Source organism: Mytilus trossulus, chromosome 5 (assembly GCF_036588685.1).
Source record: "Mytilus trossulus isolate FHL-02 chromosome 5, PNRI_Mtr1.1.1.hap1, whole genome shotgun sequence".
Lineage (NCBI taxonomy): Eukaryota > Metazoa > Mollusca > Bivalvia > Mytilida > Mytilidae > Mytilus > Mytilus trossulus.
The window spans coordinates 63,672,562-63,695,998 of record NC_086377.1 but is presented as its reverse complement, the minus strand read 5'-3'; positions in this window follow the sequence as shown (position 1 = coordinate 63,695,998).

Here is a 23,437-nt window from a genome sequence, read left to right as displayed (position 1 = left end):
TATATTGTCAAGCTAGAGGAGTTAAACGGCCAAAATGCATCTTATCAAAATTGGCAAATTACCAATGAAGCCACCCTGTTCAAGTTACACGCATGATCTTAAAAAAGTTCAATCTCTATATTGTCAAGCTAGAGGAGTTGAATAGCAAAAATGCATCTTATCAAAATAGGCAAACCCATCGGAGGTTAACAAGAGAGAGTGACAACCTTTCTTTTGAGAATTTGAAGACATGAATATTACCAATTCAGGTTAAACTAATGATAATGTGCATAAACATCATTGGATTTCAAATGTTTGGGATTAAGGGTGAATGTTCACTTGCAAGTGAATAATTCGACCTCATTGAGTCCGTATTCATGTAAACTTCAATTTAACCCCTTAGCTTGAGATGAATAACACGTGAATTGTATGTGTAAAGTTATTTAAAGGAAAATAATGTCATCATTAAAAGAGAAACAAAGGTTAGTCATTTGATTGACTGATTCGATCCACAAAACAATATTCTTATAAAGATAAAAAGATGATTAACATTTATTTTTCGTCTATAATATTAAATTAAATAGACCTAGAAAAATCCAACAGCACGAGTTTGCTTAATCTATTTTATATCTTATCTATATTTATGTTTACATCGCTTATATAGTCATCTCGATAGTTAATTAGATGGCGTCTAGACTAAAATACACACGAAACGAAGCTACGCATCATTATGCTCGAGACCTGTTAATTGATTATTTTAGACTTTTAATAGTTTAGATAAATGTTTTACATTGTTATAAATCAAATATCATAATTTGATTAAAATCGATGAGCACGAATTTGACAGCTAGTGCCGCTTTAATACATTTGCTGATAAAAAAAAAGTTGACAGTCAATAAAAACGTCGATTATTTTTTTTTGTTTCGTGTTCGTATTGTCAACAAATTGAGTTCTAATTATGTCATTAGACCGTGGATTTTCCCGTTTGAATGGTTTTACACTAGTCTAGTAATTTTGGGGCCATTTATAGCTTGTTGTTCTGTGTGAGCCAAAGCTCCGTGTTGAAGGCCGTACATTGACCTATAATGATTTACTGTTTTAAATTGTTATTGGGATGAAGAGTTGTCTCATTGGCACTCACACCACATCTTCCTATATCTATGAAATAGAAATTCGGTCAGTCAGTCGGCAAAATAGAATACAAAGTTGTAGATGTTAAAAAACGGAAAATAAAGAACAGTTGTGCCAAAAAGGCTACCACAATTTAAACGACAATGTTTCAATAAAACGGGAGGTTTTGCTAGCTACAAAAAACCAGGTCTTATCCACCATCTTTTCTTAAAAGGTCCTGTACCAAGTCAGAAAAATGACCATTGTTATATTACAGTTCGTTTCTATCTGTGTTGCATTTCAGTGTTTCTGTTGTGTCGATGTTCTCCTCTTATATTAGATGTATTTCCCCCAGTCAAAGTTTGGAACCGGATTTTTTTTCTCAATAAACTTATGAATTTCGAACAGCGGTATACTACTGTTGCCTTTACATAATCTTTTATAATACAAAAGTTGTACAAACTCAAATAAACAAGAAAAACAATTTAAATATTTTATTTCAACTCCCTAAAGGAGATTATCATTAAGCTGGAAAAAATATCTGTTCTTATAATGATAAATACAGTAATAACAGTTATTTCTAAAAAAATATATATGAATAGTACAACAGGCCTACCAACACACTAATAACGCTACTGTCGACTCCTACAACATACATACATAAAATAAAAAACAAACAAACACGGAACAATATATAAATATTACCTTGGAACACGCAAGGTTGAAAAAAAAATCTGTTCTTATAATGATAAATACTGTGATAACAATAATTCCTAAAATAATATGAATCGTAAAGCAGGCCTACCAACACATCAATGACGCTACTGCCGACTCATACATCACACATACACAAAATTTAAAAAAAACACGGCACAATATATAAATATCAACTTGGAACACGTAACGTTGAAAAAAAATATGTTCTTATAATGATAAATACAGTGATAACAGTAACTCCTTAAAAAAAATATGAATCGTAGAACAGGTCTTCCAACACACGACTGACGCTACTGCCGACTTCTACAACACACATACACACAAAAAAAACACACGGAACAATATATAAATATTAACTTGGAAAACGTAAGGTTGCTTTTTTTTTAAACGATAAATACAGTGGTAACAATAATTGTTAAAAAAAAATATGAATAGTAGAACAAGCCTACCAACACACTAATGACGCTACTGCAAAACTCCAAAAAAAAAGAACACGGGACAATATCTGATACATAAATATTAACTTGGAACACATACGAAGTTTTGATCGATTCTTTTTGAGTGTTTTGAATGCCAATACATATTCACCTACCGGTTAAAAAACATTGAACTTAAACAAAATACTAACTTTACTGGTAATTTATAATATTTTCTATATTCCTAAGTCCGAAGATCATATCTTTGCGGCTATCCGCATGGTACAATATTTCGAACTTGTTCTAAAACTTGTCATGGTTATACTAGACAACATACATGATCGAGGACCATAAAAATAATCAGACAGGAAAAAAATCATACTTGACTCTGTATTTTGTCATGATATCACTATATACAAAATATCAAATCAGAATCTTCAAACACGGAGAATAAAGTGGACAGCTGATTTTCTTGACTGCCTGAGGAACGGACGGACGTAGTACAAACATACAAAAAGAAATAGTGGTATAAATGCAATCTTTATATACTCCTCATACAAAGCATTGTTAAATGAATTCAAAATTATATAAAACAAAACAGATATACATTTTTATAACTAAAATACTGAATTCAAAGTTAAATTCCCCAAAATAGAGCTCCATAAAATCCGTCAAAATCAAACGTTGGACTGTTTCAATCATCTGAACGAATAGAAAACATAAACTTCCTGATTTGGTACATACATTGTCCGAATAAAATGGTGGATTAAACCTGGTGTTATATGTAGCTTATCCTCAAACTTGTGTGACAATTGTTTATAATTTAGTTATATTGACAAAATTGGGGAAACAACTTTAACAAACATATTTGGTCTATATGACAATAATATGGATCCATCAACAAATCTTGTTTTACCACACACGTTGACACATATAATTCAGCATTTTATCTTTTTTCTTAATATGCCTTTCCAAACTTTCTGCCGAAAAACCGAACTCTGGGGAAAATTTAAAACAGAAAATCTGTAATCAAATGTTAAAATCAAAAGGTCAAACACATCATTCGAATGGCTTGCAACTGTTAAAACGATCATCCGATTTGATCAAAATTAGAACTTTGTCTATAGCTGTGGAAAATGATTACTTGCGTGACCAATGTCTATAAAAATCATCGGTCCGGAAAAAATGCAAACTTGATTCTGTGTCTCGTTATGATAAAAATATACTTAATAACAAATCAAACACGAAGAAAAAAGTGGGACAGCTTGAGGGACGGACGGACGTGTAAACCTATAATAAGTAGAAGGGGTATAAATCAAATTGTGAATGAAAATGGGGAATGTGTCAAAGAGACAACAACCCGATCAAAGAGCAGATAACAGCCGAAGTCCACCAATGGGTCTTCAAAGCAGTGAAAATTCCCGAACCTGGAGACATGCTTCAGCTGACCGTTCGAGACCTGCATATCCAGTTAAGTTCGTTAAAACTCCGATCATCAACATGAAAACTTTATATTCTCATATATAGAGCTCCATAAAACCCATCAAAATCAAACGTTGGAATATTTCAACCATCGGAACGAATAGAAAACTTACACTTCCTGACTTGGTTGTCGGGTGGATTCAACCTGGCATTATATCTTGCTATTTTCTAACTTGTGTGACAATGGTTTATAGTTCCGTTATATTGACAAAATTTTGGGCAAACAACACTAACAAGCAAATTTGATTTATGTGACTATAATTGTGATCCATCATCCAAACTTGTTTCACCACACATATAATTCAACATTTTATCTTTTTTCTTATGCCTTTCCAAACTTTCTGTCGCAATTGTTTACTCATTACAATGTAAACAACAAAATTCAAAGAAAATCCAATCAACAAAACTAAGTCTGCAATTGGTCTCACCCAATCATATAGTGCATAAGCATCATAAGAACCATTCAAGTTAATCAACAGGTAAATCACAATAAGGATAATGTAAGGTAATTCTGATATCAGAAATATGATGCAAATAAGAACTACTATGATTGTTGAAATTCTGTTCCTTTTTTGAACGACTTCATTATCAGTCCATGGAAGATTTCTTCTCAGGATTGTCAATTTACAGGATATGTAAATAGTACATGCAAATACGACTAAACACGCTAGACATATGCAGATATTAGATGTCAGGTACATATACATGTATGTATGTTTGAAATAAGGAGTAAGTAAGGAATTTCCACAACACATACCATTTACATTCTCATAATAAAATGCAACTTTGAGTATTGGACTAAACAGAGCGAGGCTAAACAATAATATAAACAAACATATCAGAGCACTGACTTTGCTTGTAAGATATCGATTGCTCCACATTGGAAATAAGAGAGCTGATGTTTTTATCAGACACAACAGCGAAGTGATTAGAACGGAAATCAAGTGAAAACAATGTTTTATATTTGCTAGAAAGTTATAAACGGCACATTGTGGATAGTTGAAATAAAAAACATACGCTAACGGCGTTGTGTCATCATAATATATATGGTGGTAGTTCTGTACATATGAAACGAGCGCAGGTACAGACATAACAATTGCACCTAAAGTGTCAGATAAAGCTAATGCTGATAAAATAACTGTCACTGGAGATCTCTGGTCCTTCTGAATAAATAGGTATATAACGAAGGTGTTGACTGCTATAACCTCACCTACAATAACACCTCGTGAGGATGCGATTGCTTTGTCTGGTATTTCAACAGCTGATTCCTGGCCACTAAGACATCCAGGTCGAACTTCTAATCAATTAGTTTTCGAGGTAAATTCAATAATGTAATCAAGTCCGAGAAAGAACTCCCTTGTTATTCCATTAATGTCATTCAGATAGTTGTTTGAGAAAAACTGCTGTATACAGTAGTGTTGCCTAGATGAAATGTAAAAAAATCTTTTAGATGAGAATAAAGTGCCATAGAAAAAAGCCTCTGATCTGAACTGAAGTTTCCAACAAAGAGTTTTATGTTCATTTGGTTTGTGAAATACATAAATTTCCAGCAGGAAGTTATGTTTCTAAGGAAGAAGTTTATATCATCATTATTGAGCCAATGATTGTTTCTTTCAGTAAAGTTTTTAAACTGCGCAGTGCAGTGGGTCAAATCGTCTGTAAAATATATTCCTACATCGGAGAAGTACGGAAATACATCGTGGTCAGAATAACTAATGTTGTAGGTTACCATTGGATCACAAAACAATTTTCGAAATAAAACTTCGTTAGTACAGTTACGAAAAAAGTCCTGTATATCGTGGACTGGGATCCATTGAAAGAAAAAACTTCTCAATGTTTGTAAGTTATGAAAACATTTCCTATTAATCGTTATTTCTACAGCTATCAAATTTGAATCTTTAAAATTTATCAAAACAGATTCCTTTGATTTATTAAGAGGATAAATCATTCCAAGAGTCCAAGGTGACCGAGCAAGCTCTTCCAGATTGGCTGTCTCACAAGTTGTCTGTTTTTGAAATTCTGGAATTTAAAACAAATACTACATCATGTTCATGTCTAATACTATTTAAATACTCGGGCATGTATTTTGTGTGATGGTAGTAATAAGAATGGCTAGGATGGTCGATAATCTTGTATGATAATAATAAGAATGGCTAGGATGATCGAGAATATTTTTAAGAATGGCAAGGATGGTCGATAATCTTGTATGATAATAATAAGAATGGATAGGATGGTGGATAATCTTGTATGATAATAATAAGAATGGCTAGGATGGTCGATAATCTTGTATGATAATAATAAGAATGGCTAGGATGGTCGATAATCTTGTATGATAATAATAAGAATGGCTAGGATGGTCGATAATCTTGTATGATAACAATTAGAATGGCCAGGATGGTCGATAATCTTGTATGATAATAATAAGAATGGCTAGGATGGTCTATTATCTTGCATGATAATAATAAGAATGGCTAGGATGGTCGATAATCTTGTATGATAATAATAAGAATGGCTAGGATGGTCGATAATCTTGTATGATAATAATAAGAATGGCTAGGATGGTCGATAATCTTTTATGACAATAATAAGAATGGCTAGGATGGTCGATAATCTTGAATGATAATAATAAGAATGGCTAGGATGGTCGATAATCTTGTATGATAATAATAAGAATGGCTAGGATGGTCTATGTTCTTGTATGAGAACAATAAGAATGGCTAGGATGGTCGAGAATCTTGTATGATAATAATAAGAATGGCTAGGATGGTCGATAATCTTGTATGCTAATAATAAGAATGGCTAGGATGGTCGAGAATCTTGTATGATAATAATAAGAATGGCTAGGATGGTCGATAATCTTATATGATAATAATAAGATTGACTAGAATGATCGATAATCTTGTATGATAATAATAAGAATGGTTAGGATGGTCGATTATCTTGTATGATAATAATAAGAATGGCTAGGATGGTCTATTATCTTGCATGATAATAATAAGAATGGCTAGGATGGTCGATAATCTTGTATGATAATAATAAGAATGGCTAGGATGGTCGATAATCTTGTATGATAATAATAAGAATGGCTAGGATGGTCGATAATCTTTTATGACAATAATAAGAATGGCTAGGATGGTCGAGAATCTTGTATGATAATAATAAGAATGGCTAGGATGGTCGATAATCTTGTATGATAATAATAAGAATGGCTAGGATGGTCGATAATCTTGTATGATAATAATAAGAATGGCTAGGATGATCGAGAATATTTTTAAGAATGGCAAGGATGGTCGATAATCTTGTATGATAATAATAAGAATGGATAGGATGGTGGATAATCTTGTATGATAATAATAAGAATGGCTAGGATGGTCGATAATCTTGTATGATAATAATAAGAATGGCTAGGATGGTCGATAATCTTGTATGATAATAATAAGAATGGCTAGGATGGTCGATAATCTTGTATGATAACAATTAGAATGGCCAGGATGGTCGATAATCTTGTATGATAATAATAAGAATGGCTAGGATGGTCTATTATCTTGCATGATAATAATAAGAATGGCTAGGATGGTCGATAATCTTGTATGATAATAATAAGAATGGCTAGGATGGTCGATAATCTTGTATGATAATAATAAGAATGGCTAGGATGGTCGATAATCTTTTATGACAATAATAAGAATGGCTAGGATGGTCGATAATCTTGTATGATAATAATAAGAATGGCTAGGATGGTCGATAATCTTGTATGATAATAATAAGAATGGCTAGGATGGTCTATGTTCTTGTATGAGAACAATAAGAATGGCTAGGATGGTCGAGAATCTTGTATGATAATAATAAGAATGGCTAGGATGGTCGATAATCTTGTATGCTAATAATAAGAATGGCTAGGATGGTCGATAATCTTGTATGATAATAATAAGAATGGCTAGGATGGTCGATAATCTTGTATGAGAACAATAAGAATGGCTAGGATGGTCGATAATCTTGTATGATAATAATAAGAAGTGCTAAATAATGATAGATAATCTTGTATGATAATAATTAGAATGGCTAGGATGGTCGATAATCTTGTATGATAATAATAAGAATGGCTAGGATGGTCGAGAATCTTGTATGATAATAATAAGAATGGCTAGGATGGTCGATAATCTTGTATGATAATAATAAGAATGGCTAGGATGGTCGAGAATCTTGTATGATAATAATAAGAATGGCTAGGTTGGTCGATAATCTTGTATGATAATAATTAGAATGGCTAGGATGGTCGAGAATCTTATATGATAATAATAAGATTGACTAGAATGATCGATAATCTTGTATGATAATAATAAGAATGGTTAGGATGGTCGATTATCTTGTATGATAATAATAAGAATGGCTAGGATGGTCTATTATCTTGCATGATAATAATAAGAATGGCTAGGATGGTCGATAATCTTGTATGATAATAATAAGAATGGCTAGGATGGTCGATAATCTTGTATGATAATAATAAGAATGGCTAGGATGGTCGATAATCTTTTATGACAATAATAAGAATGGCTAGGATGGTCGAGAATCTTGTATGATAATAATAAGAATGGCTAGGATGGTCGATAATCTTGTATGATAATAATAAGAATGGCTAGGATGGTCGATAATCTTGTATGATAATAATAAGAATGGCTAGGATGGTCGATAATCTTTTATGACAATAATAAGAATGGCTAGGATGGTCGATAATCTTGTATGATAATAATAAGAATGGCTAGGATGGTCGATAATCTTGTATGATAATAATAAGAATGGCTAGGATGGTCTATGTTCTTGTATGAGAACAATAAGAATGGCTAGGATGGTCGAGAATCTTGTATGATAATAATAAGAATGGCTAGGATGGTCGATAATCTTGTATGCTAATAATAAGAATGGCTAGGATGGTCGATAATCTTGTATGATAATAATAAGAATGGCTAGGATGGTCGATAATCTTGTATGAGAACAATAAGAATGGCTAGGATGGTCGATAATCTTGTATGATAATAATAAGAAGTGCTAAATAATGATAGATAATCTTGTATGATAATAATTAGAATGGCTAGGATGGTCGATAATCTTGTATGATAATAATAAGAATGGCTAGGATGGTCGAGAATCTTGTATGATAATAATAAGAATGGCTAGGATGGTCGATAATCTTGTATGATAATAATAAGAATGGCTAGGATGGTCGAGAATCTTGTATGATAATAATAAGAATGGCTAGGTTGGTCGATAATCTTGTATGATAATAATTAGAATGGCTAGGATGGTCGAGAATCTTATATGATAATAATAAGATTGACTAGAATGATCGATAATCTTGTATGATAATAATAAGAATGGTTAGGATGGTCGATTATCTTGTATGATAATAATAAGAATGGCTAGGATTGTCAATAATCTTGTATGATAATAATAAGAATGGCTAGGATGGTCGATAATCGTGTATGATAATAATAAGAATGGCTAGGATTGTCAATAATCTTGTATGATAATAATAAGAATGGCTAGGATGGTCGATAATCTTGTACGGTAATAATAAGAATGGCTAGGATGGCCGAGAATCTTGTATGATAACAATACTATTTAGTATAAAGTTATTTTAATTATAACAAAACTAAGGTTTCAACTCCCTCAGGCAAAGATGACCTAAGATGAATTTGGCTATTTGTTTTAGGTATTTTTGTCATATATACAGTTACAGTTTATACTGTAACTGTACTTATACATATTAGTATTTTTTATTTTATTTTAATTATACTAGCATCATCCCAGTCATGTTAGTATGACTATGAATGTGACAATTATACTAACATCAACCCAAACATGACTATGAAGTCAACATTTATTAACTCAGAAGTCAGTGGTTTGGTACTGACATGATTGGTTGGTATACACTTGTAAAACAAACCCGTGTATGGTGTAATGGTGTATAGTATATGATGCAATGGTAGCAGGTGTATGATGCTATTGTTTATAGTGTAAGGGAAATGGTGTCATGGTGAATGAGGAATGTTGTGATTGTGTAACGTGTATATTAAGTGTTGTTATCAAATTTTAAAACTATGCAAAATATTGATTTTTTTTATATCAAAAAATGAATTAAAAACATGTAGTCAAAGCTTCCTTTGAAATCAAATTGCATTATGGGTAATTTTGGATTATGTATAAAGAATGTGTAAGGTGTAGGGTACAACGTTGTATCATGCATGGTGTAATGGCATATGGTGTAAGGTGTAATGCTGTATGGTGTTAGTGGGATGTTTACACCATCCAAAGACTGTTCATACTACAAAATTACTAAAACCATGTAACTACGTCGCCTGTTTGGACTACTAGATATAATGTGTGCAATGTTTTTGTTAAACCATATTGAATTAGACACACAATGTAACTTTATCTATGGAAACATAAATTGACCGACTAGTTTGGAACCGCTCTATCCTGTAATTTAGCAAGAGAAACATAGTCAAATATGTTGATTTTATTTGATATTCTGTACCAAGTCAGGACTTTGACAATTTTTATTTATCATTTGATGTGTTTGAGCTTTTGATTTTGCTATTTGATTACGGACTTCCCGTTTTACATGTTCATCAGAGTTCTGTTTTTGTTTAATTATTTTCCTTTGTATTAAATAATGATTCATTTTTATTGTGGTCAGTTTTCGAGTATTATATTTTCGGTAAATGTACATGTAAATCAGAACACAACCCGGAAACAATATATACCAAAACAGACAAGTTATTGTTTATACATGTTTTGGAGAAATATTGAATAAAAGTGTGACGACGTACAAAATATCGAAAAAACAAAACTCGCAATCAACTGTAATGTATTTCTCGCTTGCTTATGATCACAATTAACTGTTGTGTATTTTCCAATGTCTAGTATTCGTTTCATTATATGAAAATTTTCACATGTAACTAAAGCTGTGCAATTGAATATACAAATTTTCAAGAAAAGGGCACATTTAAATATTAGATTGACAATCAGTGACTAAATGGTAATACATTGGACCAAAATTGAAGAAAAAGATTTATAAGCATTGAAAATTTTTCAACTTCTCCTTATTTCCATATGGATTTTCAGTAATTAAAGTGAAATAATTTGAACCCTACATAATTGACTAGGTTATGGAAATCAGAAATCAATGGACCTATCTCGTTTCGGCAATTATACCTTTGCTTAAGGAAAGTTTCCATTTGGCTGTGCGACGTGTTTGAACCCTTGCTTAAGGAGCGTGTCCATTTGACTGTGCAGTGTGTTTGAACCATTTCTTAAGGAGCGTGTCCATTTGGTTATGCAGCGTGTTTGAACACTTGATAAAGGAGCGTGTCCGTTTGGCTATGCGGTATGTTTGAACCCTTGCTTAAGGAGCGTGTCCATTTGGTTGTGCAGCGTGTTTGAACCCTTGCTTAAGGAGCGTGTTCATTTGGTTGTGCAGCGTGTTTGAACCTTTGCTTAAGGAGCGTGTCCATTTTGGCTGTGCGGTGTGTTTAAACCCTTGCTTAAGGAGCGTGTCCATTTGGCTGTGCAGTGTGTTTGAACCCTCTCTTAAGGAGCGAGTTCATTTGGTTGTGCAGCGTGTTTGAACACTTGCTTAAGGAGTGTATCTATTGGGTTGTGCAGCATGTTTGAACACTTGCTTAAGGAACTTGTCTATTTGGCTGTGCGACGTGTTTGAACCCTTGCGTAAAGAGCGTGTCCATTTGGTTGTATGGCGTATTGGAACCCTTACTTAAGGAACTTGTTTATTTGGCTGTTCGGCGTTTTTGAACCCTTGCATAAGGAACTTGTTCATTTGGTTGTGCACCGTGTTTGAACCCTTGCTAGAGGAGCTTGTCCATTTGGTTGTGCAGCGTGTTTGAACCTCTGCTTAAGGAGAGTGTCAATCTGGTTGTGCGGCGTGTTTGAACCCTTGCTCAAGGAGAGTGTCCATTTGGTTGTACGACGTGTTTGAACCCTTGCTTAATAAGTGTGTCCATTTGGTTGTGCAGTGTGTTTGAACCATTGCTTAAGGGGCGTGTCCATTTGGTTGTGCAGTGTGTTTGAACCTTTGCTTAAGGAGCGTGTCCATTTGGCTGTGTGGCGTGTTTGAACCCTTGCTTAAGGAGCGTGTCCATTTGGCTGTGCTGCGTGTTTGAACCCTTGCTTAAGGAACTTGTTTATTTAGCTGTCCGGGGTGTTTGAACCCTCTGCTTAATGAAAGTGTTCATTTGGTTGTGCAGCGTGTGTGAACCTTTGCTTAAGCAACTTGTTTATTTGGCTGTGCGGCGTGTTTGAACCTCTGCTTAGGGAGAGTGTCCATTTGGTTGTGCAGCATGTTTGAACATTTGCTTAAGGAGAGTGTCCTTTTGGCTGTGCGGCGTGTTTGAACCCTTGCTTACGGAGTGTGTACATTTGTCTATGTGACGTGATTGAACCCTTGCTTAAGGAGAGTGTTCATTTGGCGCTTTACGTCGTGTTTGACTTTGGAGCCATAATCAGATAAATGGAGGACATTTAACTCGATGCATTCTATAGAAAGGCCCTTTACAAATCATTGAACCCTTGTAGCAACCTTTTAGGGGGTGTCTATAGATAACCTGCTAAAAGGTTTTTTGTGTGTTTTTCATTTCCTTAATACCGTCACGTTCCGTCCTTTATGATCGGCTTTTCTTGTATATTGAAATAATTGTAAATTGCTGTCAATTAGTGTAAGCAGAGAGCAACCGATCAATCAATCTGATTACCTTTAAACATGCAAGGATCATATCATATTAAATAACACATACAGCTTAGTGAAACATTTATTGAGTTGGAAGAAAGCTATATTGTTCGTAAATCAACATTTCAAACTTTTGTTACACTGCTTTGGGAATGTTTATACATGTGCTTAACCTATGCCCAAATATAAATAGCCATTCGCTGATTTATCAACATGCAAAAGATGATAGTAAACATCTTTTGTCTTAACCTCTAGAAATTACCAAAGATATAAACCTATAGCTTGATATGACGCATTTACAAAATATGAATTGTACTTTATTATATTCCAATGAAAAAAAAAGTGTACGCACTCATTATATTATATTGCTCTCTTTAAGACAAGAATAACTTTTATATTAGAGATAACGGACTCGCTTTCGGGATGTTGGACAATCAATGTTTGCTTTTTTAGCTTTTATCTTTTAACTCCATTCAATTATTATGTACATAACAGATAGATAAATCATTTATTTGAACAATAATTAAATAATATCAAAGTAACATCTTAATATTTACCTGATATTGATCCTTTCGAATCCGAATCCGATAGAAAAAAGGTTGCATTTTTAAATGATGCATTGTTGTCTTTTTCGTCCAAAGCGTCTAAACATATTAATGCAGTCAATTGAATTATTAATTGTAGATATGTCACTATTTTCATCTGTGTAAACATGTTCAGTAAGCTTGTTGACTATAAGTGTATGTGTGTGGTCTTACCTAATCTGCAGGCTTTTATAAGGGTGTTAATCTTTGATGAATCATTATTATGTAAGTTTCGACGGAACAAGATACCTTTACACTTTTATTGATGATCTATGAAACGTTTCTCATAAAAGAAAATAATTATTGAAAAGTACGTTTCTACTTAAATAATTTTAATAACTAAAAATCATCGCCGTTGGCATTTTTTTTTTATTGAAACTCATAGAATATGCATTTGGTTTCTTCCGACACCATTTACACGGAAGCAATGTCATTTATTATTGAGCGAATACTACTGTCATTTGACTGGTTTTTTTGGGATATTGCTTCTGGGCGCTTCTTCGCCATGAAAATGTAAAATTTTAGTAGAGAAATTAAAAAGTTTCTTATAAAAGAAAATAATAATGATAAGAACGTCTCTGCTCATATTATTTTAAACCGCCGTTGGCAAACTGTGGTTTTATTAAAACTCTTTTCTTTCACCATTTACTCGAAAGCAATGTCACTTAACAAGGAACAACTAATACTGGGATTTGAGTATTTGTATAGTTTGTTCTACCGATAATTTCTAAGCGCCTCTTTTCTCACAATATAAGTTTTCTATTGTTCACTCAAATGTTTTACACGATTTAAAGTCAACCATACTACTTATCTATATTCCAGTCTGCTGTTTTGTCATCAGTTCATTATTTCTATTCAATTTCTATATTATTCAACTTCAGCTCGGTAAATGGTATTTCACATTTACACTTGTGTACCTCTTGATCTACAATCTTACAATATTTAAAGTCAACCATACTACTTATCTATATTCCAGTCTGCTGTTTTGTCATCAGTTCATTATTTCTATTCTATTTCTATATTATTCAACTTCAGCTCGGTAAATGGTATTTCACATTTACACTTCATATAGACAATTCACTTGGAAACCCAACATATACCCTCACGACACTTACCAAAGAGGAAATCCTGGATAATCATAGGTCTGTTCTTTGTTCCTTTGTTATTTCAACCAAAGATGAAGAACTGGATCTTCCATCACTGTATTGGATACCTAAACTACATAAGTGTCCTTACAAACAACGGTATATTGCTGGGTCTTCCAAGTGCTCCACGAAACCCCTTTCTAAATTATTAACATCCATTTTATCAGCAATCAAAGACGGGCTTCAAAGTTATTGTGAAACTGCCTATTCTGGAGGTGGCGTGAATCAGATGTGGATACTTAAAAATTCCAAAGATCTTTTAGAGTACATACAATCTAACTCTCTTTCATCTTGTAACAGTATTAAAACATTTGACTTTTCTACTCTTTACACAAGTATTCCACATTCCAAACTAAAAGACAAATTAAAAGAGTTGGTATTACTTTGCTTCATAAAAAAGAATGGCCAACGTAGAAACAAGTATCTTGTCTTAGGGAGGGATAAATCATACTTTGTAAAGAACCATTCTGATTCAAACAAAAAATTCTCTGAAACCGATATTATCAAGATGCTTGATTTCTTGATTGACAACATATTTGTTACGTTCGGAGGACGTGTTTTTCAACAGACTGTCGGCATCCCAATGGGAACAAACTGTGCCCCTCTACTTGCTGACTTGTTTCTTTATTATTATGAGGCTGACTTCATGCAGGAACTTCTTAGGAAGAAAGATAAGAAGTTAGCAATATCCTTTAACTCTACTTTCCGCTATATAGATGACGTTCTTTCACTAAACAATTCAAAATTTGGTGACTATGTGGATCGCATCTATCCCATCGAATTGGAGATAAAGGATACTACAGATACAGTTAAGTCAGCTTCATATCTTGACTTACATCTAGAAATTGACAATGAGGGTCGGTTGAAGACAAAACATTACGACAAAAGAGATGATTTCAGCTTTCCAATTGTGAACTTTCCATTTCTAAGTAGCAACATTCCAGCAGCACCTGCATACGGGGTATTTATCTCCCAATTGATACGATATTCCCGTGCTTGCATTTCCTTTCATGATTTTCTTGATAGAGGGTTACTGCTCACAAGGAAGCTATTAAACCAAGAGTTCCAAATGGTGAAGTTGAAATCATCCCTTCGTAAATTTTACGGACGCCATCACGAGTTGGTTGACCGTTATGGAATAACCGTTTCACAAATGATATCGGATATGTTCCTTACGTCGTAACTTCAATCCCCTTCCCTTTCATGAATTTGACCTACCGACTTAGACTATTTACCGGATTTGTAATCACATAAGCAACACGACGGGTGCCGCATGTGGAGCAGGATCTGCTTACCCTTCCGGAGCACCTGAGATCACCCCTAGTTTTTGGTGGGGTTCGTGTTGTTTATTCTTTAGTTTTCTATGTTGTGTCATGTGTACTATTGTTTTTCTGTTTGTCTTTTTCATTTTTAGCCATGGCGTTGTCAGTTTGTTTTAGATTTACGAGTTTGACTGTCCCTTTGGTGTCTTTCGTCCCTCTTTTACACTTGTGTACCTCTTGATCTACAATCTTACAATATTTAAAGTCAACCATACTACTTATCTATATTCCAGTCTGATGTTTTGTAATCAGTTCATTATTTCTATTCTATTTCTATATTATTCAATTTCAGCTCGGTAAATGGTATTTCACATTTACACTTGTGTACCTCTTGATCTACAATCTTACATCTATTTTGCCAAACCTGTTGGTTGTTGTATACCTCATACAATAATGTAACGTTCAACCCCATGTGAGTTATTATCAACCATCGGTATGCATCCGTCGACCCCAAATATGACTGTGTGATATATTTCTTAGTCTTCCTCGACCAGTTAGACATTCCTTGCAAGGAGAATTCCACACCCTCTGCAGATTTATGACTCTTCCAACTGTTCCCTGCTGCAGGGAAACATTTAGGACTCTATTCAACATGGCCTCAATTTCAATCAAACCTTTCGACCTACATTTTGGACGTTCTCTTTTACAGAACTTTACTTTTGTATATTCTTAACGTGTCCTTGTCCTAAACATATATTAAATGTTTTCCACAGAAAGTAAAACAACCAACAAACAGCAAACAAATACTACTATCTAAATACAAAGTGACGGTAATATTACGGTACGTGTGTATAGTTGCGCTCTTTGTTTATAAACATCAACAATATGTTATTCCTGTAAATATTTTAAATATTTATAATCAAAATGTAGGAATTGATTGATTGTTGGTTGCTTAACGTACAGGGGCAAATTTTTCATGCATGTTCTGGACGAGAACAAATTAACAATAAAAACAATAAGAAGGTTTGGTAATAGAGGCCCTCCGGGATGAAGGTTGGATACATTTGGACTGCCAATGACAAATGAGGATTGATTGATTGTTGGTTGCTTAACGTACAGTGGCAAATATGGCATGTATATTTAGGATGAGAACAAGTTCACACTAAATACAATAGGTAGGTATTTCCATAATAGAGGCTATAAGGGTCGGGGAAATTTAGACTGCCACTGGAAAATGAAGGTGTCATGGATAGGGACAGCAATTTTGCCTTGTAACAGACCAACTGGGTACTTATGCGCATAAGTTTTTCCACAGGCGGTAATGGTAACGTTTTCTTCTGTTGCTCAGTCCATATCGTTAACTTGGATGTGTGATATTTTGACATATTATGTGGTTAAATTTTCGGGGTACGAAGTGAGATTACTTTTTCCGTAAATTAGCAAACCCCGAGTATCGTTTTGTGATGCGGCTCCTCATGGTAAATAATCCCATTTTTAACACGATAATTTCTTTGAAAATTTAATACTTTAAACACATTTAATAGCTTCATAGATTTTACACATTTATTCTGTGTTCCCCTTACTTTCTAAATTAACTCAAATGGTTAAGCTCAGTCACTTGTTTATCAAAGAAAAGTGTAAAATATCACTACACAGAGAATTTTTGTTAACACGTGACTTTTGAGTTCCTCATTTCAAGGCGCATTTAGGGATGTTGTCCCAACTACGGGTCTCCAAATAGTTGTTGCAAAGTTCCTTAACGTGCAACGAGCGTGGCACTCTCTTTACAAGAGACATCGGATTTAACGTCCCCATTCTGACCGGATATGACTGCGAACTTAATACATCCCACACAGCCAAACGGGCGCCCCACTTCGGCAAGCGTTTTACTTCCGGTCGGGAGAAGACCAAGTGACCATATTTCTATTCCCCAGTCACCCTTGGGAGTCTGACAAATGAGGGTATATTGAATAGTGACAGAAGTTTTGCATTTCAACTGTCCACCTTCATACCCTTCAAAGAGTTGTTGCAAGGTTTTTTAACGTGCAAAAAAAGTGTAGCACTCTCTTAAAACGAGGCATCAGATTAAACGATATATTCTTACTGGACGTGGCTACAAACTTGATACATCCCCGCACAGCCAAACGGATGACGCACTATGGCAAGCGCTCGACTGTCGGTCTGAAAAAGACCAAGTGACCATATTTCTATGCCAAGTCACCCCCAGGTGTTCTTACGATTTGAAAAAATGTAAATTGTCAATAATGATAAACCATTGTATATAAAACAAAGCTGAGCTCCGTATTAGCGTTGTTATTCCATGAATCACGAATCTACGTTATTTGTGCTATAGTTGTCAAATGACATGACGTAGGTCATTGTTTCAATTTATTTTCAGATGTAATTATACCATTGTTATTGTAACATTCATAATTTTATAACTTTCAAACATATTATTTATATATTTTTTAATGATCAATTGAGTTACCTCAGAATTCAGCAATTTGTATCATTTCCTTTATCAACATTTTATAAACGTATTACAAAATGACATATTTACAAGTTCACCAACATCGATATCTAAAAGTCAGAATACTCCAAACAGCAATTGAAACAAGTTCAACAATATAAAAATAAAGAGATTTGATATAATTATCAATGATACAATTATCGACCAAAGATAAAAGAAAGTGGATGGTAGCAATAAAAGGGAACCAAAAGGTCTTCAACAATGAAAAACAAATACCACATAGTGACCAATAATAAAAGAGGCACCGTAATGACAAATATATAGTTGGCTATAAACGGCCGCGAAATGAAAAATATGAAACTATTAAAATTGAGAAAAACTAACGGACTAATTTAGAACAATTAATTTACGAAAAACAAATATGACAGACATTCACCAACAACGACAACTGAATTATATGCACCTTGGTTTGGACTGGCACCTACAAAAATGGCGGGGTTAAACATGTGTGTGACCGCTCAACAACTCGCCTTACCTGGGGCAGTGGTGTAACAGAAAAAAACATAAGAGGAAGGTGACTCGAAGCATCGACACTATGATAGATAAATAAACCATCCTAGTCAAATAATATGGGGTATAATGCACCTTCACTTCGGGTGATTCATACTCAGAGTCTCATTGTTTAACGGCTAACTATAAAGAATTTTGATTAATTTGACAACTTGACCAGCGAGGCCCGTTAGCAGTTTCTATAAAGTAGGTTTATAGATTAATATTAATCGTGTATTACACATTCAAATATTGTTCACAAAAACAAAATTAAAGTTAAAAACCAATTGTTCAGAGACCAATTGAAGGTCTTTCTACAAGAGAGATATTTTGAAAAGAAGCTAGCTACTTTATACTGATTCGATACATAAGTGGTTTCGATATACTTTTGAGTGAAATGAGGGATATATTTTGCTACTCCCAGTGAAGTTATTTTCACTTCCGGTCTCATATTAAAGCTTCTTTCACACTGATTCCAAACAAAAATATACAGTTTCTATATACTTTTGTGTGTAGAACGGGAGATAATTGGTCAATTCCGGTTTATTAAAAGTCATTACTAGTCTTGAGTGATAAGTTTATGTATCTATATCACAAAATATAAATATTCCGAGTATTTTGATATGTAAAAAGTTCAAAAATAGCTTCTTCCGGTTTTCTTAATGAAACTATAATCAAATAACGTTATAAGACAGTTTAAGGCCACTAACTTCTATAATATGACATTAAAATTAGGAGATAACTGTATTGTATTTTAAGCTTGACCTTTGTAAAATGTATATTTTACTGTCGCAAATTGAGTTTACCTAACGACGCGGAGTGGAACTAAGGTAAACGGATATTTGCGACAGTAAAATCAAGCTTAAAAAACAATACATTTATCTCCATTCTAATGTCACATATTAAAATAAATGTCATTTAATAAATATTTTGGCTAAAAAATGCCATAAATAAAAAAGTCCGCAAAAAGAAGATTTTGAGGCTCCAAATGAGACTATTTTGTTTATTTATTGAGAAATTACATACCCCCAACAAAATCGTAATTCTAAATGGTGTCTTTCTTAGTTTAAGTACTGATAGAAAGTGGAATCTTAACCCTCAAAAAATTTGTCAACGTCCAATGAAAATTATCGTTACAAACTAATTGCATTAGAATGTAGCAGACCAAATGTAACATATCCTCTTTACAAATAAGGCAAACATTTTGCACTTGTTCTTTTATATGTATCTTTCAATATGTGGGAGAAAATGCAAAAACTGGCAAAAGTCACAATTTAGAACTTGACCTCATTTTCTCAGTTAGGACCTATGGGCCTAAAATAAAAATATTCCAGGGTTATACGGTTAACGGTTTATGAGTTAGAAAAACACACCCACAAAGTTTTTGGGAAAGGTAGATAACTCCCATAAAATATCATCGAATTGCTTCGATCCGATTTAGCCAAAATTTTCGGAAGATGTAACGAACAATTTAAAAAAAAAAATTTTGTCGATATCTTTTTTTGTTATGAAGGAGATGCACTCACTTGATAAACAATGAATATGGAGATACCTCTTACAAAAAATGTTTGGCTTAGAAAAGCTTTGATGAAAAGATGGTAATAAAAAGCGCACAACCTAGATGATAAACATATATAAGAAATATCTCAGCCACATAATGCGAAACAAATATTTCATTTAAAAGGACAACAAAATTTGGCGGACGAAAAAAAAATAGTAATATAAATCCAATTGTTTAGAGAACAATTAAAGACCTTTCCATATCAAAGACATTTTAAAAGAAAATAGTTTCTTAAGACTGATGGGATAATAAATGGTTTTTATGTGCTTTTAAGTGAACTAAAGAAGATTATGTACTACTTCCTGTTAAGTTGATGCTACTTCTGGTCTCATATGATAGCTTCTTTCAAACTGATTCCAAAAATATATAGTTTTATATACTTTTGCCATGTAAATCCAAAAATAATAGACCACTTCCGGTTTAGAGAAAGTCACTTCTAGTCTTTAGTGATAAGTAAATGTATATGAATCACAAAAGATATCGATTCTGTGTAATTTTATATGAAAAAGTGCAAAAATAGCTACTTCCGGTTTTCTTTAGGTCAATTTCGGTTGATATTTTTCAAGGTTATATGTCACCTAATCATTTGTACATGGTGATATGACGAAATGTACCATATCTTTATTACAACAAAGCAAACATTTTGCACTTTTTCTTTTATATATATCTTTCAAATTGTAAAAGACAATGCAAAAGCAAGCAAAAGTCACAATTTAGAACATGACATTGACCTTTGACCTTGACCTCATTTTCTAAGTGAAGGCCGATCGGCGTCAAATTAAAATATTCCAGGTTAATATGGTTAACGGTTGATGCGTTGAAAACACATACAGACAAATTTATTGTGTGAAGGATGATAACTCCTATCAAATTTCATCGAATCGCTTCGACCCAAATAAGCCAAAAATTCATGAGGATATTACGAACAATTTGTAAAAAGAATTTTGTCGCTATCTTTTTATGTTACGAAGAAGATGCACACAGAAAAAAACCCAGTGAATAGGGAGATAAATCTTACAAAGATAATGGTTCGGCTTAGCAGGGGGAAAATTAAAACGCATAAACTATACGATACAATACGAGAAATAACTTAGCGACATATTGCAAAACAAACATTTATCGCAATAACAAAAATTGGCGGAAGAATTTTTTTTGTTATCACAACAAATACAATACATGTAGCTCTTCCCACAGAAAACAGAAAGACCTAATAGTAATAATAATGAGAACAAATACAAGAGGTCTTTCCACAGAAAAGTGGAAATACCTAAATATAGCCCTGCTTGACACTATCTTGTTTTTGTTTTGTTGAAATATATATCATTTATATTTTATACATCATTTCAATTTTCAAACTTTAAATTCATTTGTGTGTCCAACATATCACCATTTGTTTAATGTTAGACCAAACTTTGTGTCTCATTTGTTTACTCATAACAATATAAACAACAAAGTTCAGGGAGAATCCTACAATTAGAAAGAGGTCTTCATATTGCCTTGCTAATTCATAGATTGCCTTTGGATACATGATATCATAAAACTCTAACACTACCATTAAAACTGTTATAAGATGCGGGGTCTCGGATATCACAAATATTATGCAGATCATGGAAACTATCATTGAAGAAATTCGGTTCCGTTTCTGAACAACTGCATTGTCAGTCCATGGAAGGTTTCTTCTAACGATTGTCAGTTTGCATGCAATGTAAATAGTACATGTAAATACCACTGCGCATGCAATACAGATACACATGTTAAATGCAATGTGCATGTACAAGTATGTGTTCGCATGATTGACAAATCCACAACAGGTGCCATTTACGTTTTCAATCATGGAAGCAAAATAAACAATAGGACTAAACAGTGCCATACTAACCATCACTACTGACAAACAGCTGAGAATACTCAATTTGTTATGTAGGTATCGATTGCTCCAAATGGGAAATAACATAGCTGTCGTTTTCTGAAGACACAACAACAACGTTAACAGAACAGAAACAAAGTGGCAACAAAATTTTAGTTCTATAGCAATGCAATAAACAACACATTTTGGATAATCAAAAATATAAATCGACGCCAGTGGTTCGCTATAATCAAAATTATGGTAGTCTTGTTGGTGAGCAATGAATGTAGGAACAGACATTAGTATTGATCCTAATGTGTCCGATACAGATAAAGCTGATAAAATAATTGTCACTGGTGATCTGTTATCCTTTTGAAGGAAGACAACTAGAGCAATTGAATTTACTACCATGACCTCGCTTGCTAGTGCTAGTTGTGAATATGCGATTATTCTATTTGGTATGCTATACATTGTATTGAAACCACGGCGACACTCAGGAGTAACTTCTAAACAGACAGTTTTTGAAGTAAATTCGATAATAGAATCATACCAGATGTATTCTGTATCCACTGCTATTATATTAGATCCATCTGGATAAAGGTTTGAACGAAATTGATTAAAACAGGATGTCTGCTTGGTAGCAAAATACAAGTGTGATTTTGAAGAATATGATGACAATACAACTCCCTTAAAAAAGTAGTTCTTATCTGAAGTAAAGCTTCCCAATGGTAATTTTATGTTTACCTGATTTGTGAAGTACAGAAATTTCCAACACACAGTTAAGTTTTTAAGAAAGAAGTTAATATCATTATTATGAAGCAAACCATGCTTTTTTTCAACTAACTGCTTAAAATGTGTCGTGCAGTAGCTTGATTTATCTGTAAAATACATTCCTACATCGGAAAAGTAAGAGAATACTCTACTTGCCTTGTAATTAATGTTGTAAGTAACTTCCGGATCACAGAACAATTTTCGAAATAAAACGCTCGTACAGTTACGAAATAAGTCTTGTATATCTTGTACTGAGACTACTCGAAAGAAAAAATGTTTCAAAGTTTGTAAACTATGAGAACAATTACTACTGATTTCTATAACAATAAAATTTGAATCATTAAAATGAATTAAAACCGATGCCTTAGATTTATGAAGAGGGTACACCACTCCTCGGGTAGATGCCTTTAAAATCTCTTTTATGTTTTGAAATTCACAAGTTGTCTTATTTCCATATTCTGCAAAAGAAATTGAAAAGAAAAACATGAATTTCAAATGTAATCAATTGACACAAATTAATATTAAAATTCATCATTTATTGATTCTAGCAAGTCTGAAGACGGTTTAAAAAAATTGAGCATTCAAATATTCTGGCATAATACTTAAGGATGGTGAAAGTTTAAAGGTGGAGTAAACCGAGCGTTAAGTATGACAATATTAAAACTGATATTGGATACGTTTATCCATCCTATATTTGACAAGACTAATAGCAGAGGGGTGAAAGATACTAGAGGGGCGTTTAATGTCATAGATAAAACAAAATGACAGCACTACGGCTTAAAAAGAAAACAAAATAGTACACAAG